This window comes from Schistocerca piceifrons, chromosome 1 (assembly GCF_021461385.2).
Source record: "Schistocerca piceifrons isolate TAMUIC-IGC-003096 chromosome 1, iqSchPice1.1, whole genome shotgun sequence".
Classification (NCBI taxonomy): Eukaryota; Metazoa; Arthropoda; class Insecta; order Orthoptera; family Acrididae; genus Schistocerca; species Schistocerca piceifrons.
The window spans coordinates 835,043,323-835,062,756 of record NC_060138.1 but is presented as its reverse complement, the minus strand read 5'-3'; the positions used below and the strand labels follow the sequence as shown (position 1 = coordinate 835,062,756).

Here is a 19,434-nt window from a genome sequence, read left to right as displayed (position 1 = left end):
ACACCCTACCCAAAATCCTTCCTACCCCTTCTTCAGTGGTGTTCTGTCACCCATCCAACCTCCACAACATCCTAGTCCATCCCTATGCCACATCTAGTCCCAACCCCTTGCCACAGGGATCATACCCATGTGGAAGATAGGTTCAAGACCTGCCCAGTCCACCCTCCCAACCCTTCCTATTCCAGTTTTGTCACAGGATTATCTTATTCTCTCAAATGTAGGGCTATCTGTGAGAGCAGCCATGTTGTTTACCAGCTCTGCTGCTACCATTGTACCTCTTCTTATGTTGATATGACTATCAACCACCTGTCCACCAGGATGAATGGCCACTGCTGGACTGTGGCCAAGAGCAAACTAGACCATTCTGTAGCGCAACATACAGCTGAACATAACATGCTTGATTTCAATGGCTGCTTCACAACCCAGGCCATCTGGAACCTTCTCTCCACCATCAACTTTTGTGAAATGCACAGTAGGGAGTTATCCTTACAACCCATTCTCCACTCTTGAAATTACCCTGGCCTCAACCTATGGTAACCTGCTACCCCACACCCTCCACCCAGCACTCTGCCCCCATCATCCTATCACCACCTCCCTTTTCACATTCCCTCATCCTCTCTGTGTGCCACCCTCTGCCAATGCACCTGCCCATCCCTTCCTCTTTCCTTCTCCTCCCTTTTTCCACTTCCTTTTTTTCCCCCCCTCATATCCCACTTCCCGATGCTGTGGCTGACACTGACAGTCACTAGTCCCGGCATGTCCTGCTAGACAGCACTTTTCTCTCCCCCCACTCATACCCTGCTATCCATTCCCCTTCCCTGCCTCACTCCAGGTAGCTATTCATGTGACACTTGCATTCCAGTTTGAGCTGCCAGTGATAGCAGTCATGTGTGCATAAGGTGTGGTTGCTTGTGTGAATGTATGTGTATTTTCTTTTTTCTGAAGAAAGCTTTGGCTGAAAGCTATAATGTGTGACCATCTTTTTGTTATGCCTATCTGCAGCAGTCTATACCTTTCCTAATATTGTTATTACAGATGTAACATGTATAGTACTAAAGGAAATTCCTGGATAGAGCTATAATTAAAAGGGAAAGACAACACTCACCTCTAACAGATTGATGTATGGAGTACAGGAACAATAACAGAAACAGCATCCACACTAGCTTTTGGGCGCTAGCTCTTTTCCTAGCAAAAGTACACACATTCATACACACACAACCACACAGACATACACTTCCGTGGGCATGGCGTGACAGATGCTCCAGATGCTCGATTACTGAAAGCAGTTGCCTGGAGCTGGGAGGGAGGGGGGGGGGGGGGGGGGGGAAGGAAGTTATGGAAGGATGCAAGCAAGGAGAAGGTAGCAGGAAAAAAGCAGGTCTTTGAACAGATGAATACATAGCAGAAAAACAAGGCAAAAAAGTACAGAGGGCAGAGCAAAAAGAGATATAGGAAGAGAGAGAGAGAGAGAGAGAGAGAGAGAGAGAGAGAGAGAGAGAGAGAGGATGATAGGGAGACGGAAAAAGAGAGAAAGTAGAAAATGAAGAAGGCAAAGATGAAGAGGGAGAAAGGGAGGCTAAAGGGAAGGGTGAGGAGTTGGAAAAGGGTAGGGAGAGAGAGAGAATGCCTGCATGGGAGAGCGAGGGGAATGTGGGTGGGAGAAGGCAATACACAATCTGGACCATGAAGGAGTGATGTGTAAGTGTGTACAATCTTTCTATGCCAGCTTGTTGAAAGGCCATCTGAAGAAATCCTTCCTATCCAGCCAACACCTAAGAACTTTTTGTCTGGGTCAGATTCTAATGACATTTTCACGATCAGGGCACATGACAATGACAACCTTTACACTTTCCTCCATAACCACAACACCTGTCTCCAAATCAGCTTCACCTAACCCTTCTCAATTCATCGAGCCACTTTCCTAGATGTTGATCTCCACATCTCAGATGGCTCCATATTATGTGCACCTACCATGAGCAGTACATCTACTTTGGCAGCTATCCCCCATTCCATGTCAAAAGGTCTCTTTCTTATGGCCACGCTATCCATGGATGCCACACTTGCAGTGGAATGCAGGAGTGGTCAAAATATGCCAATAACCTTACCACAACCTTTGCTGAAGCACAATATCCTACCCAAGACCCATGCAAGGCTAGTTCCCTGTCTCTAAACGATTGTCCTATGCCATCTGCTCCTCTGATGCCAGTAAACCTGTCAACTAGCCACTGACCAGCACTCCTGTTAACATCCAGTGTCACCCTGGCCTCAACTACCTCTCGCCATGCCCTGAGCTGAGAGATATCTTAACCAAAATCCTTACCATATCCCTCAAAGTAGTTTTTGGCTGTCCAACCAGTTTACAAAATACCCTTGTCCATCCCTTTTCCAATCCTATACCCAATCATGCACGCCATGGGTCATTCCTTTGTTGTCGGCCCAGGGAAAAAGAACTATCTGATGCACCCTCCCACTACTTCCTACTGCAGTCCAATCACAGGCATCTCCTACCCAATAAATGATAGGGCCATGTGTGAAAGCAGCCCTATTATATATCAGCTATGCTGCAATTACTGTACAGCATATTACGTGGGCATCACAAGTAACCAACTGTCTACTTGGCCACTGGCAAACTGTGACAAACCACAAAATTGACCATCTAGTTTCCAAACCTGCTACATAGCACAACACAACTGACTTAAACAGCTGTTTCACATTGTGGGCCATTCAGATTATTATGGAAATTGTCTCTCTAACATATACTGCACTCTCGCAATCCCCTGGCCTAAACTTCCCACTACTTCACCTTACCTTTTCCCTTCTCTCTCCTGATCACACCAATCCTTCTCCATCCAGATTCCCCCCCCCCCCCCTCCCATGTGGCCATTCTCTCTCCCCCCCCCCCTCTCTCTCTGTCTCTCTGTCTCCCTCCATCCCCCTGTCGCCTTCTACCTTCTCTCTCTCCCTCTTCCCCCTGTTTCTGTTCTCCAAGCATTGATCCACTTTCTCAAAAACTTTTTGGTTCTGCTCAAATTTTGGGTTATTTTTTACAGTTTTTGTAAATGTATCACAAATAAATGTTAATGTAAGACTTATCTGAGATATTTTGGACTGTGAGGAAAACTACAATGCTTATAATTTTCCATATATTTATTTACATTATTATTGCATATTCATTGTTTACGGGTCTTCCACTGTGTGATATTTCCTGAAGCAAGCTTTCACACACAAACATCATAGTTTCTACACTACTATGTGTTTATTTCCTCGTACAACTCTCACCAGGTGTCCAGTATCAAGCAATACTGTTTATAGTCATGATCACATGCGAAGATAATGGAAGGTTCTCATATTCCCAATTCAACTTTGTTCCTTGCAGTGGCCAAACATAACCATTTTCTAACCATTTTTTGATTCACATAACATCCACAGTTTTACACCAGATCGTGCCCCTTTTAGTCAACATATTGTACTCAACCATCATGTCCTTTCTTAAGGAGTAGGCCATATTTATGGTAATGTTGCTGTGTAGCACATAAATATGTCTGAACACTTCTGTGTATTGGTAAATTCAAAACATTTTATTGAGTTTCAGATTAGGAGGATTTTTATGGAGGCAAGTGGAGGTTGACATAAAAGTGAAAATACATTTTGATTCTGCAAAACATTTTATTTGATATCGTTTGCCAAAAAGAAGAGTTGAAATGGTATCTCTCTTCATCCAGTACATTTCAATTTCTAATTTCTCTGTCACACTCTAATATCAGAGTGCTAAAGAATATACATAGTTCTTCTATCAACAAAGGGAGAAAAACATCAACATTACCACATGGATTTAATAGAGGGAAACACTCCACGTAGGAAATATATATCTAAAAACAAAGATGATGTGACTTACCAAATGAAAGTGCTGGCAGGTCGACAGACACACAAACAAACACAAACATACACACAAAATTCAAGCTTTCGCAACAAACTGTTGCCTCATCAGGAAAGAGGGAAGGAGAGGGAAAGACGAAAGGAAGTGGGTTTTAAGGGAGAGGGTAAGGAGTCATTCCAATCCCGGGAGTGGAAAGACTTACCTTAGGGGGAAAAAAGGACAGGTATACACTCGCACACACACACATATCCATCCACACATATCAAGGAAATCATTTTATACATCCACAGTAGGAATACCCAACTAATGACTACAAGCAACATATTAAACATCATGAGGGAATATGCAAAAATCTTAATTATTGGCTTAATCAAATATTTAAGTACATCATTTTGTGCATAAAATTCAGATTAACAAAAGTATGATGACAGCAGTTGGAATTTAATTAGCGTAGTGACAAAATCTGAAATTGAAAATTAACAATCCTGTAAATTAATTTCACAGAATTTTAAATGTGTTATTAGAAATCTGATTTGGCAGTATATATAACTAGTGGTTTCACTATGCCTAGTAATACATATTAGCTCATAAGGGTTTCCTTATAATGTAATTAGGTGGAATTTTCAGTTAGGTGTAACTTTTAATTATCTGATTTCACTGTAAAACTGAGTACAGCATTAGAATCAACATGTCACAAATATCACCATGAAAAATAAATCTAAACTGGAAATAGTTTAACTGATGATTTAGAATGTTCAAACATCTCCCACATTCATAACCTGACAGGGAATCAGACACATCATAGTTACTGTCCCTATCAGAATTTATGTTGCTATCCATGTTTTAGCTGCATGTGGTAGGACAGTAACTATGATCAAACCACATACTTTCAGCAGAGAACAGCTCAGGAATGTTTCCACAACAATAACATACTTGCACTGCTGGTGCACTTGCCTCCATTTTGGCAAAGAAAATAGTGGAACCATTAACACTGCCTTGTCAAGTAGTCTGAAACAACAACTTGATAAACTATACAGAAACTGACGCAGAAGACATTATACGTGGCACGTAGAACTAAAACGAACTGCAGATGAAATAATTCCTGGTAGGTTACAAGAAATGAGAATAATGATGTGTGTATGAGTTAGCTCACCAGGAAAGTATTCGTGTTCGCAGGACCATTACATACCTCCAATGTGCTGTTGAGTGTCATTTTTCTGCAAGACTCCACAGACATGCTGTAGATGTCACATAAGTTGTCATTTTAGAAGCCCAAATGTAATGCAGATATCTTAACTATAAATGCAACTGTAATGCTCAAAACAATATGAATGACTACAAAATGCACAGTGAAGGAAAGCAAGATGATCATGTCATGACTGCACATTCTATAATATCAGAGCTGAACACCATGTCAGTGACACTTTTGAAGTTGCCCATAGGTTTATGAATATTGTAGCCAGTGTTCTGCTGCACCTAACAAAGCATTGATCTGTATACTTCCACTGACGATTGTAAATGACAGAATGCATTTTCATTATAAACAATCAGCCATGCAATTTTGACTGCATATTCCTGAAATGTTGTCTAAGAAAATCTGTTATTATCTTGGCATATATTTTATACTGCTGAAAAAATAAGTGTTCAAAAGTTGTGCATATTTTGTAGTTTTGGGTGGAATGATTTCCTCCAGAGGCTTACGGTAGTACTTGTTCATCCTTATGCCCAGACCAGGAGTCACAAATTACTAGTGACTTTGTCAGCAAATGTAAAACTGACAGAAAAAAGTCTTCATGTGTTCTTTTGTCATCTTCCTGTCAAACTTGCATCTATGAAGACATTTGGAGGGCACAGTTTTTTTGTTGCCCTTTGCACATGGGATTGAAACTTTCCAATTAGTTCTTGTATATAGAGTTGGTATGCCACCCATCCATCCATTGATATAGTAACATCAGCCATGTAACTGCGTGTTACATTTCTAACTGCTTGCAATGTTGAGGTAATGTTCCCTTCCCCTTTCATGGATAGCATTCTTTCACAAAAAAGCTTGTAATTGAAATGACCATGATCACAGTTCCATACAGAACCCACTTGGATGTTTCCTATCATGATATACATTTTGGCTTCAGCAACAAATGTCTGAACTCATTGAATCATTTCTTCTTCATCATCCTTATCTTTTCGTGCTTGGCACATAGATATATGGTGTGATGTTATTCTGAACTCCTTCTTCCAATTAGAAATGAATCCCAGTGACACTGTATAGTTTGTGAACCCGAGATTTCTGGCTGTGCCCAATACCCAATGTTATAAATGCCAATACTGAATGGAAGAACTGCATTTGTGCACTTCATCGAACTTCACCATTACATGCTGCCTGATAATATTGAACTGCAACACATGGTTTCCTTTGAAAACTGTGTTACCTTCTCTTTCTTTGACACATAGTCTGGTACACTTTTAATATTGCTTTGAGCCTTCAGTTTAGGATATCTCTTCAGCAATTTGTCATGTGTGTTGAAACCCTTGATATGGTGATCATTGTATGTGTTGTCATCAGACACTGTGATGACACTTCCAACTTTCAACTTCTTATCAGGAGAAGGCTGGAATTCACTTTGACAGCTTCCATTGCCTCTTCTCGAACCTGCCATATCACTACCATTTGCAATGATGTCTTCCTCATTATCAGCACTACCATCAAAAATGTGTGTCAGTGCTACAACAGTATCCATTTCTAACAAGTGATAATATTTTTGCACTATAATAGATACAGAAAACACATGGATGATTCTTCTTCTACCTCAGTGCCATCTTCACAAAGAATAGTTCATCATAATTTCATCTCAGTGAATTGCAGTGCATTAGCAGGGTTTATTATGAATTGTGGCCTGTACGATATGTCACTACATAAAAACTTCACAAAATGCAACTTAACATACACACTGCACTATCTCTGCTGGTCTTGAATGGTGTAGTGCAAGGCAAAGGTCTAATTTGCCAAGACACACCCAGCGACCTCTGATGTACAACTGCAGAGGTTTGCAGATAACCAAATATCACTAGTGCAATAAAGGACTTTTAAATGATCCCTCGGGGGATTATGCATAAAGGTGTTTGTTTGAGTCCAAATACTTTCTTTGTTAGTGTAGTACTACCCGTGGTCTAGGGGTAGTGTCTTTAATGCATAATCAAAATGTCTTTGGCCCCAGGTTTGAATCCTGCTGCTACTTAAATTTTGATTAATAATCAGCATTGGCAGCTGAAGACTTCCAGCATAAGCAGTCGCATTCATTCTGCCAACAGCCTTGTCAAAGAGGGTGGAGGAGTGGACAGAGGTTCAGGGCACTCTCTTGTCCTAGCGGTGGGAAACTGCCCCTAAAGGAGAAAGAATCGCAATGATCAACAGCATGAGGAAGCAGAAGGCAATGGAAACCACTACATTAAAGACACATAATGTGTATCCACAGGACATGTGACCTGTAATTGAAGAAGTGTCATGATGATCTCTCCATTGGCAAAATATTCCGGGATAGTCCCCCATTGAGATCTCTGGGAGGGCACTGCCAAGGGGGAGGTTATCATGAGAAAAATATTGAATAATCTATGGAAGGATAATGTCCTACAAGTCAAGGCGTGCAATGTCAGAAGATTGAACTTTGGTAGGGAAACTAGAAAATCTGAAAAGGAAAGTGCAAAGGCTCAATCTAGATACAGTAGGTGTCAGTGAAGTGAAGTGGAAAGAAGACAAGGATTTCTAGCCAGATGACTATAGGGTAATATTAACAGCAACAGAAAACAGTATAACGGGAGTAGGATTTGCTATGAATAGGAAGGTAGGGCAGAGAGTGTGTTACTGTGAACAATTCAGTGTTACTGTGAACAGTGCTTCGATAGGGTTGTTCTTATCAGAATCAACAGCAGACCAACACCGACAACAATAGTTCAGGTATATATGCTGATGTCGCAAGCTGAAGATGAAGAGAGAGAGAAAGTGTATGAGTATATTGAAAGGATAATACAGTATGTAAAGGGATATGAAAATCTAATAGTCATGGGAGACTGGAATGCAGTTGTAGGGGAAGGAGTAGAAGAAAAGGTTACAGGAGAATATGGGTTTGGTTACTGGAGAATATGGGTTCGGGAAAAGGAATGAGAGAAGAGAAAGACTAATTGAGTTCTGTAACAAGTTTCAGCTAGTAATAGCAAATACTCTGTTCAAGAATCACAACACGAGGAGGTATACTTGGAAAAGGGTGGGTGATATGGGAAGATTTCAGTTAGATTACATCACGGTCAGACAGAAATTCTGAAATCAGATGCTGGATTGTAAGGTGTACCCAGGGACAGACATAGACTCAGATCACAACATAGTAGAGATGAAAGTAGGCTGAAGTTTAAGACATTAGTCAGGAAGAATCAATATGCAAAGAAGTGGGATACGGAAATACTAAGGAATGACAAGATACGGTTGAAGTTCTCTAAGGCTATAAATACAGCAATAAGGAATAGCTCAGCAGGCAGTATAGTTGAAGAGGAATGGACATCCCTGAAAAGGGCCATCACAGAAGTTGGGAAGGAAAACATAGGTACAAAGAAGGTAACTACAAGGAAACCATGGGTAGCAGAAGAAATACTTCAATTGATCGATGAAAGGAGAAAGTATAAAAATGTTCCAGGGAACTCAGGGATAGAGAAATACAAGTCACTGAGGAATGAAATAAATAGGAAATGCAGGGAAGCTAAGACAAAATGGCTGCAGGAAAAATGTGAAGACACTGAAAAAGGAATTATTGTTGGAAGGACAGACTCAGCGTACAGGAAAGTCAAAAAACCTTTCGTGGCATTAAAAACAAGGGTGATAACATTAAGAATGCAACAGGAATTCCATTGTTAAATGCAGAGGAATGCAGAAGGGAGAGCAGATAGACAGAAAGAATACATTGAAAGTCTCTATGATGGGAAAGATTTGTCTGATGTGATAGAAGAAGAAACAGGAGTTGATTTAGAAGAGATAGGGGATCCAGTACTAGAATCAGAATTTAACAGAGCTTTGGAGGACTTAAGATCAAATAAAGCAGTAGGGATAGATAAAATTCCATCAGAATTTCTAAAATCTTTGGGGAAGTGGCAACAAAACGACTACTCATGTTGGTGTGTAGATGTATGAGTCTGGCAACATACCATCTGACTTCAGGAAAAGCATCATCCACACAATTCTGAAGATGGCAAGAGCTGACAAGTGCGACAATTGCTGCACAATCAGCTTAACAGCTCATGTATCCAAGTGGCTGACAAGAATAATATACAGAAGAATGGAAAAGAAAATTGAGGATGTGCTAGATGATGAACAGTTTGGCTTTGGGAAAGGTATAGGCATGAGAGAGGCAATTCTGACGTTGCAGTTAATAATGGTAGCAAGACTAAAGAAAAATTAAGACATGTTCATAGGCTTTTTTGACCTGGAAAAAGCGTTCAACGATGTAAAATGGTGCAAGATGTTTGAAATTCTGAGAAAAGTAGGAGTAAGTTATTGGGAAAGATGGGTCATATACAATATGAACAACAGCCAAGAGGGAATAAGAGTGGATGACCAAGAACAAAGTGCTCGTATTAAAAAGGGTGTAAAACAAGGATGTAGCCTTTCACCCCTACTCTTCAATCTGTACATCGAGGAAGCAATGATCAAAATAAAGCAAAGGTTCAGAAGTGGAATTAAAATTCAAGGTGAAAGGATATCAATGATATGATTCGCTGATGACATTACTATCCTGAGTGAAAGTGAAGATGAATTACAAGATCTGCTGAATGGGATGAACAGTCTAATGAGTACAGAGTATGGATTAAGAGTAAATTGAAGAAAGATGAAGGTAATGAGAAGTAGTAGAAATGACAACAGCGAGAAACTTAATATCAGGATTGATGGTCGCGAAGTAGATGAAGTTAAGGAATTATGCTACCTAGACAGTAAAATAACAAGTGATGGATGGAGGAAGGAGGACATCAAAAGCAGACTATCAATGGCAAAAAGGTCATTCCTGGCCAAGAGAAGTTTACTAATATCAAATATGAGCCTTAATTTGAGGAAGAAATTTCTGAGAAATTTGAGATGTGGTGCTACAGATGAAGGTTGAAAATTAGGTGGACTGATGAGGTAAGGTATGAGGAGGTTCTGTGCAGAATCGGAGAGAAAAGGAATATGTGGAAAAGACTGATAAGGAGAAGGGAAAGGATGATACGACATCTGTTAAGACATGAGGGAATGACTTGCATGGTATTAGAGGGAGCTGCAGAAGGCAAAAAACTGTAGAGGCAGACGGAGGTTGGAATACACCAGCAATAATAGAGGACATAGGCTGCAAGTGCTACTCTGAGATGAAGAGGTTTGCACAGGTGTCTTGTTTTATAAACCTTTGGATGTACCTGCTAGTTCTTCAGTTTGCAGTGTTTCACTGCTGAAAATATTTTTATTGCAATGATTCAGATAGTTGCTCAGTAGCTTTGCAGAGGCTGATAATAGTCCTTTACATATTGTTTTCTGTGACCTCATGGAATTTGCCCTCAGTAGCTTTTCAGGTACTGATGGTTAAGTCTTTTATATACTGTTTTCTGCAAACTCAGGAAATTACAATACACAAACAGTCTTTAATTATATCCGCAATGTCATTTTATCAATATGGAATATGTTTCTGCATCTAGATATATACTCCGCCAGTCACCATGTGGTGCTTGGCAGAGGGTACCTTGTACCACTGCTAGCCACATGGACAAAAGGGTATTTTCCCAGACAGTTTAAAATATGCTACTGTTAGGCCTCTCTGTAAGAAGGCTGATTCTACAGATGTCAATAATTACCACCCAGTGTCACTCCTTACATCATTCTCTTAAACTTTTGGGTAGGTAATATACTCTCTAATACTGGGATACTTAATGAATCACAGTTTGAATTTCAGAAGGAACACACTGCTGAGACAACTATTCATACATTTATTGAGCACATAATAAAACCTTTAAATGATGAAATACCTCCAGCTGCGATCCTCATTACTCTAGGCTGTGTGAGTAATACAGAGAGGGACACCACATCATCTGCATGGGGAAGTATTGCAATGGGAGTCCCTCAAGGTTTGATGACTGGTCCATACTGTTCTCACTTTATTTTAATGTTCTACCTCTTTACTTGAATCAGGAGGCAGAATTAGTCCTGTTTGTAGATGATACTAGCATTGTTGTGAACCCAAGAAAAGAAGCATAAACAAGGTAAATAGTAAATTATGGTTTGTAAAAGTTATTGACTGGCTTTGCACAAATGGGCTAATTTAAACTTTGAAAAAATACAGTTTCGAATTGTCAGAAATACCCCAATTCCTGTCAACCTAGTACGAGGCCAACAAGAAGTAATAACCAACATAGAGAGTTCTAAGTTTTTTAGGCACAAATACTGATGGAAATGTGAAATGGAAAACCTATTTATTAGACCTACTTAAATATTTAAGTTTGATTACCTTTGCCATAAGGATAATTGTCATCTTTTGGGATACAGAAGTCAGTAAGTTAACATATTTTGCATATTTTCATTCACTGATGTCATATGGGATAATATTCTGGCACAACTCCTCACTGAAGCAAAAGTATTCAATACACAAAAGAAAGTAATTAGAATTTTTATGTAGAATTCAAAAGCATACATTGTGCAAGCATCTCATTAAGCAGCTATAATTATTGTACACAGCCTCACTGTACATTACATTCACTTATGAAATCTGTTATCAACAATCTATCTGAGTTTGAGAGTAACAGAGATATTCACAAGTACAACACTAGGAGGAAAAATATTCAGCACTTCCATTTAATGAATCTAACTTTCACACAGAAAGGGCCGGAATATGCAACCATAAACTCTCTAATAATCTGTCCAGAGAAATAAAAGCTTTGACAAATATCAGAGATGTTGTCAATTATAGATTAAAAATGTTTCTTCTTAACAACTTTATCTGTACCACTGATAAATTCTTAAATGCAAATAATTACTCAAAATAATTTAATTGGATGGATGAAAAAATCTACTCACCAAGTGGCAGCAGAACACACACATAAAAGGTTATAATTATGCAAGCTTTCAGAGACTGTGGCTCCTTCTTTGGGCAGAAGGGTTTAAGGGGAAGGAAGAGGGGTGAAGGAAAAGGACTGGAGATGTCTAGGAAAAGGGGTAGATTTTAGGAAAGTCACCCAGAACCACAGGTCAGGGAAGACTTACTGCACAGGATGAGAAGGAAAGACTAATTGTTGGGGATTGCATCAGATGAGATTTGAAAACCTGAGATCTTAAAGGTGGTAGACAGGGCAATATGCAAGACAAAGATTACTGCTTATACAGTGTGTATGAGATAATAAGAGAGAAGAGCTAAGTGCATTGTACGTAACAGAGATGGGAGGGGAGCAGTGAAAAATAGATGGATAAGACAATGAAAGATATAGAAAACTAAAACAGAGGGAAGAAAAGAGTAGTTGCTGTGAACAAATACTGAGATTGAAGAAATTACTGTAAATTAAGGCCATGTGGGTTGTGAGAACCAAGGACATGTTGTAGTGCTAGTACCCACCTGTGGAGTTCTGAGAAACTGGTGTTGGGGGAATAATCCAGATGGGGTGTGTGGTGAAACAGGCACTGAGGTCATGATTAACATGTTGAAGAACATGCTCTGCAACTGGATATTGCATGTTGCCAGTATACACTCACAGGAGTAGTTGCCATAGGTAGGGCGATGGGTGCAGAAGCAGCATAGGGTTTGACAAGAATATTGTGGAGATTGGGAGGGTGACAAAAAGCTATTCGAGGTGTGGTGGGCAAAATTTCAGACAGCACTGATCTTATTTCAGGGCATGACTTTCGGAAGTCATGGCCTTGTTGAAGTAGCTGGTTAATACATTCCAGACTCAGGATAATATTGAGTGGTGGTATAAAGTTGATTAAGATGAGTAGGGAGGATTTCATAGGTTTGGAAGATCCACACACCCAATCATCCAGGCCGTCCTATAGTTTCTGGTTTCAAAGCACCCACAGAATGAATATCTGCCTTAGTTGATCAACACCTGCAACCCATAGTACAAAGACCTCCCTCCTATATCAAAGATACCAACCATTTCCTAGAGTGTCTAAAATCTGTGTCCATCCCACTTCAACCACACACCTTGCTTGTCACCATTGATGCCACCTCTCTCTATACCAACTTTCTCCATGTACATGGTCTGTCTGCTGTGGAACATTTCCTCAGTCAGTGCCCACCTGATTCCAAACCTATGACATCCTATCTGCTCACCTTAATGAACTTTATACTTACCAACAACTAATTCACCTTTGAGGGGCAGACGTAGAAACAGATCAGGGGTACGACCACGGCAACCACAATGGCTCCTTCCTAAGCCAACCTTTCCTTCATGGATTGCTTGGATGGCACTTTCCTGGGCTCTGTAAGTCTTGAGCCCATGGTTTGATTTAGATACAGTGATACATTTACCATATGGGCTCATGGTGAGGCAGACCTGTTAAAATTCCTGGAATCTCCAAATACCTTCCCCCAGTTAAATTTCACATGGTTCTATTCTGAATCCCTTGATGTTGATCTCTTTCTCACTGAAGGCCAGCTGCACACTCCTGCCCACATTAAATCTACCAACAGACAAAAGTTCTTACAGTTTTGACAGTTGACACCCTTTCCCTCCCATATAGCCTTGGTTTTCAAGGCAAACATATTTGTTCATATGCAAATTCTTTACAGCAGTACAGCACCATTCTCAACTCAGCCTTCACTGGATGTAATTACCCCACTGGTCTAGTTCAAAAGCAGATTTCCTGGGCCATCACATACAATCCTGGTGCTGTTGATCCCTCCAAAAACAACTTTGGAGAACACCACTGGTCACTCAGTATTATCCTGAGTGTGGGATGTATTAATCAGCTACTTCAACAGGGCCATGACTTCCTAAAATCATGCCCTGAAATTTTGCCCAACACACCTAGAATAGCATTTCATCGCCCTCCCAATTTCCACAATACTCTTGTCAGACCCTATGCTCCTTCTGCACCCTTCTCCCTACCCTATGGCACCTACCTCTGTGACTGTCCCCACTGCAAGACTTACCCTATGCACCCTTGTACCACCACATATACCAGCCCTGTAACTGGCAAAACATATACTATCAAAGGAAGACCCACATGTGAAACGAGGCATGACTACTAACAAATTATCAATTAGAATGAATGAGCATAGGCAGATGGTGTATACTGGCAACATGCAATATCCTGTTCCAGAATATGCTCAACAACATGACAGTTGTGAGCTCAATGCCTGTTTCACCACATGCCCCATCTGGGTTTTCCCCCAGACAGCAGTTTCTCAGAACTCTGCACGTGGTAACTAGCACTACAACATGTCCTTGGTTCTCACTGCCCACCTGGCATTAATTTACATTAATTTCTTCTGTCTCATCATTTCTTCTCAGTAACTACTCTTTTCTGCACTCCATTGTAGTTTTCTGCATCTTTCATTGTCTTACCCATCTATTTTTCACCAGCCACCTTCCATATGTACAATGCACTTAGATAAAAAAATCTGCTCACCATGTGGTGGCAGAACATGCACATAAAAGCTTGTTGTCATTGGCAAGCTTACGGAGCCAGTGGCTCCTTCTGCAGGCAGAAGGATTGAAGGGGAAGGAAGAATGGTGAAGGAAGAGGACTGGAGAGGTCCAGGAAGGGGGTGACTTACTGTATGAGATGAGAAGGAAAGATATCGTTGAGGACTGCATTGGATGAGATTTGAAAACCTGAGAGCTTAAAGGTGGAAGACAGGATAATACACAAGACAGAGATTACTACTTAAACATCATGCATGAGTTGATGAGAGTAAAAAGCTAAGTGCATTGTACATAACAGAGGCCAATAATTGATTGTTTTCAATGTTATTTACAATACACTTAGCTTTTTACCTTTATTAACTCATGCACAATGTTTACGCAGTAATCTCTGTCTTGCATATTACCCTGTCTTCCTTCTTCAAGCTCTCAGGTTTTCAGATCTCACTGGTGTAGTCCCTAACAATCAGTCTTTCCTTCTCATCCTGTGTGGTAAGTCTCCCCTGACCTGTGGTTTTGGGATACTTTCCTGAAATCTACCCCTTTTCCTAGACGTCTCCAGTTCTTTTCCTTCACCCCTCTACCTTCCCTTTAAACCTCTCTGAATGAAGGAGGAGTCACAGGCTCCAAAAGCTTGCCTTATTATAATTGTCTACGCAATTCAATTATTTTGTCAAAAATAATCAATGAGTTACACAGAAAAAGCTTTAAGCAACCAGCATGTAGCCCAATAATGTTTTTAAATATTTATTGTGAACATGATCTACATCTAAGTGCCTGGCAGAGGGTTCATCAATCCACCCTCACAATAATTCTCCATTATACCACTCTCAAACAGTATGCGGAAAAAACAAACGCTTTGATTATTTCTCACTATGTAGGTCGGTGTCAGCAAAATATTTTTGCATTTGGAGGAGAAAGTTTGTGATTGAAATTTTGTGAGATGGTCCTGCTGCAACCAGAAATGCTTTTGTTTTAATGATGTCGACCCCAAATCCTGTATCATGTCCATGACACTCTCTCCCCCGTTTCTTGACAACATAAACATGCTGCCCTTCTTTGAACTTTTTTGATGAACTCCATTAATCCCTCTAGTAAGGATCTCACACCATGCATCGATACTCCAAAAGAGGACCAACAAGCATAGTGTAGCCAGTCTCTTTAGTAGATCTGTTGCACCTTCCAAGTGTTCTGCCAGTAAATTGCAGTCCTTGGTTTGTCTTCCTCACAACATTTTCTATGTATTCTTTCCAATTTAAGTTGTTTATAATTGTAATTTCTAGGTATTTATTTGAATTTACAGCCTTCAGATTTGACTGATTTATTGTGTAACTGAAGTTTAATGGATTCCTTTTAGCACTCATGTGGATGACTTCACTTTTTTCATTATTTAGGGTCGATTGCCAATCTTTTCACCCTATGGGTATCTTCTCTTAATTGTTTTGAAATTTGTTTTGATTTTTTGATGACTTTACTAGACAATTAATGTTAACATCATCTGCAAACAAACTAAGATGGCTGCTCAGATTGACTCCTAAACTGTTTACATAGATGAGGAACAGCAGAGGCTCTACAACAGTAACACCAGAAATCACTTCTGTTTTACTCAATGACTGTTCATCAGTTACTACAAACTGTGACCCCTCTGACAGGAAATCATGAACCCAGTCGTATAGCTGAGACAATTTTCCATAAGCACATGATTTGATTACAAGTCACTTGTGAGGTATGGTGTCCAAAGGGATTTGTAAATCTAGAAACATGGACTCGTTTAACTTCCTTTATTGATAGCGCTCAACAGTTCATGTGACTAAAGAGCTTCACAAGAATGATGTTTTTTAAATCCATGTTGACTGTGCATCAATAAACCATTCTCTTTAAGGCAATTCATAATGTTCGCACGCAATATATGGCATAATGGAACACATGACATTCAATATCATCTGTTTGCAAAACACAAAGTTTGTTTTTTCATCTTACTAGCAATACACCACACCACTGAATTTCTTTAGGCTGTTACTTACATATGATTGAATCCAGTGCCCAGTTCATGAAATTACTGACATCACTTTAAATGTATTTAAGTGATAATGTGGATGGGTCTAGGATTTGTAGCTGGAAACCTATTAGTGTAAATGAAATACTTGCCATCTTGAGTATTTTGTTGTATATGGATAATGTGAAATCTGTCCAGTTATAACACCACTGGAAGAAAGATCCTCTGTTTCAAAATAGAGGAATAGTGATGGGCATGAGCAGAGACAGACATATGATCATCTTACACTCATTACATTGTGCTAAGTACCCACAACCAGGACACCCAAAACTTAATGACTGTGTACACAAAATATGACTTATACTAAATATGTAGGATGATTATCCAGATTGAGACCTATCTTTAGGTGAATCAGTGATTCTTTCATTGGCAAGTGTGTCCTTTAGACAATATATATTAAATAGAAGGTATAAAATGGCATTAAAATGTACGTTCTGAACAATCTAGAAGGTTTTATAAATAAGTGCACTGTCTACAAAGGGATATTTGACAGTATAGATTGAAAATATCATGCTGAAAAGGTCATTTTACATTTGGTGGTGGAGAAGCAGCATGTTAGCCATCATATTTACATAGCCAGTTATTACAATAACTTTACGTTAGCTAAAACCTTATTGAATCTAAAAATGTGTTGCATGGGCCACTATATTTAAATTGGAGAAACATTCCTAAAGAAGCTGTATCTGCAAAACTGGGTAAAGGCAATACAGTTGCTCACTATTAGTAAGGAATTTGATCATAATAGATGAGAAGTTAGTTACGTTTGCATAGAATTTCAAAATACAGTGGTACTGATGATGAATTTCTACCAGCAAGTAGTCTGAAAACCACTGGCGATTGTCAAATGTAACATGAATATGTCTGGGACTGATAGGCAGAACCAGATGTTGTAATATTATTTATGTGAAAGGAAGACCATCCACTGGCATGAAAAACTATTCTTCCACTTAAGTTACATGCCACTTTTCAATCCACATTACTTGTAAAACAAATGCTTGGGGAGTGAAATGATGCTGTATGATTACAGACTAAAAACAATAAAGTGACTATTTCCTCCAATAGCAATTCCTACAGATGGTAATTTGTGGTGATATGGGAAAGTGACATTAGAATAAAACACTCATTATGCAAACAATAGAGGGAACCAACTGAAGTTTAAAAGCAAGTCATGGAAAAGAGGTGTAAGAAGTGCACCAAATGGGGCAAGTGTACTGACACCACATGTGTGCAAAGACTGTCCCAATAATTGTGGATTTTGTTTGAACTGCTGGATGATTACACATGGTTAGTGAGCATTTAATTGAAGGAATCATTTAGGGTAAAAACCATAGAGGGAGACCAAGAGATGGAAACACTTGACAGATTTGGAAGGATGTAGGTTGCAGTAGTTACTCAGAGATGAAAAAGCGTGCACAGGATACAGTATCATGGAGAGCTGCATCAAACCAGTCACTGGACTGAAGACCACAACAACAGATATATGTATAACACACACGGGATGGAGAAAAACTGTGTCACAAAATTTTAACTCTGGATAGCTGATGCCAATAGGAACCAAAATTACTAATGTTCTGTAGGTTGACAACGCACTATTTTTAAACTATGGAAACTTGGCGCCATGCGCTCTGATTGGCTGCAGGATTGCCCGATTGCTGGATGCTCTGGACAATGCATGACTGCAAATGCTTTGCCTGCTGGAGATCGCGATGTGGTAGTGTGCCAGCCTTCCACTCTGGGGACCTGGGGCCGAGTCCACCGAGGTCCCGACACATCCATTGTACTTTCTTGATAAGACGTACCATGAACAAATCTGTCAACAGCTGTTAGTTCATGTACAGAAAGTCTTTTACAAATTGTGTCAGCCCTGAAAAGGGCCTTTTTTGTAGCTAGGACATTGTTTACTTAAAGCAGGTGCTCAAACTGATGATCTTCTGATGTGACACAAACTTGGTAACGTCAAATGTTGTTTTGCTGAACTCTTTGAAACATTCCTGGCATTGCCCTGATGTGATTGGTGGCATTTTTAATGCGATCCATTAATTCATCTTCATTTTTTTGTGGTTTGCGTCCAAGCAGGTGAAATAGAACATTGAAGAATCCTCACAGGAAAATGTCCGGTGGCATGAGGTCTGGTGATTGTGGGTGCCATGTCCTATGAGTACCTCTGCCAATTACCCGTCTGTCAAAAGAGTTCATTTCAATATCTGTGCACAGCATGACTGTTATGTGGAGGCTCCCCATCATGCTGCAACCACATGCACAGCCCTGTGCCCAGGGGAACATCTTCCAGCAGGCCAGGTAGAGTTTCTTGCAAAAAGTGAAGGTAATTTGCCTCAGTAAGTTGAGGAGGTTAGACACACCAACCCAGTCAGATGGCCATTCACAGTTCCTGCCCAAATGTTGAGCAAAAATCGTTCCTGGTGTCCATGGATGTATGTGATGTGAGGATTTCCCCTTTCCCAGTAATGAACGTTTTGAGTGTTGTAAAGGCCATCCCGATGGAAGGTGCACTTGTCAGTAAATAGCACAATGGTGGGGAAGTCGGGATCTTGTGCTACACATCGCAGAAACCATTGGCAAAACCCTAGTCTGTGTTCATAGTCTGCCACAGAATTTAGGCCTTGGACAAGGTGGAAACTAAACGGATGCTGGCTGTCATCCCTCGAAACCTCCCAGACTAATTGATGAGTGACCCCCGTGTCATGTGCAACTGCTTGAGTACTTGTCGTAGGTGCTTCCTCGAAGTGCTCAAGAACAGTCTCTTCAAATGCAGCATCCTGTTGTGTTCAAGGTCTTCCAGCATCACCATGATATCCTGCTAACGGGCCTGTTTCACCATGTCACCGGTGAACTGCTGTAAATGTTT

General features: G+C 40.1%; 1 long non-coding RNA gene across 1 annotated transcript in view; it reads left to right on the top strand.

The window, feature by feature from the left end:
* Nucleotides 1-19,434, top strand: part of LOC124715926 — an 81,366-nt gene that overhangs the window by 34,140 nt on the left and 27,792 nt on the right. The gene's annotated exons all lie outside the window — the stretch shown is intronic.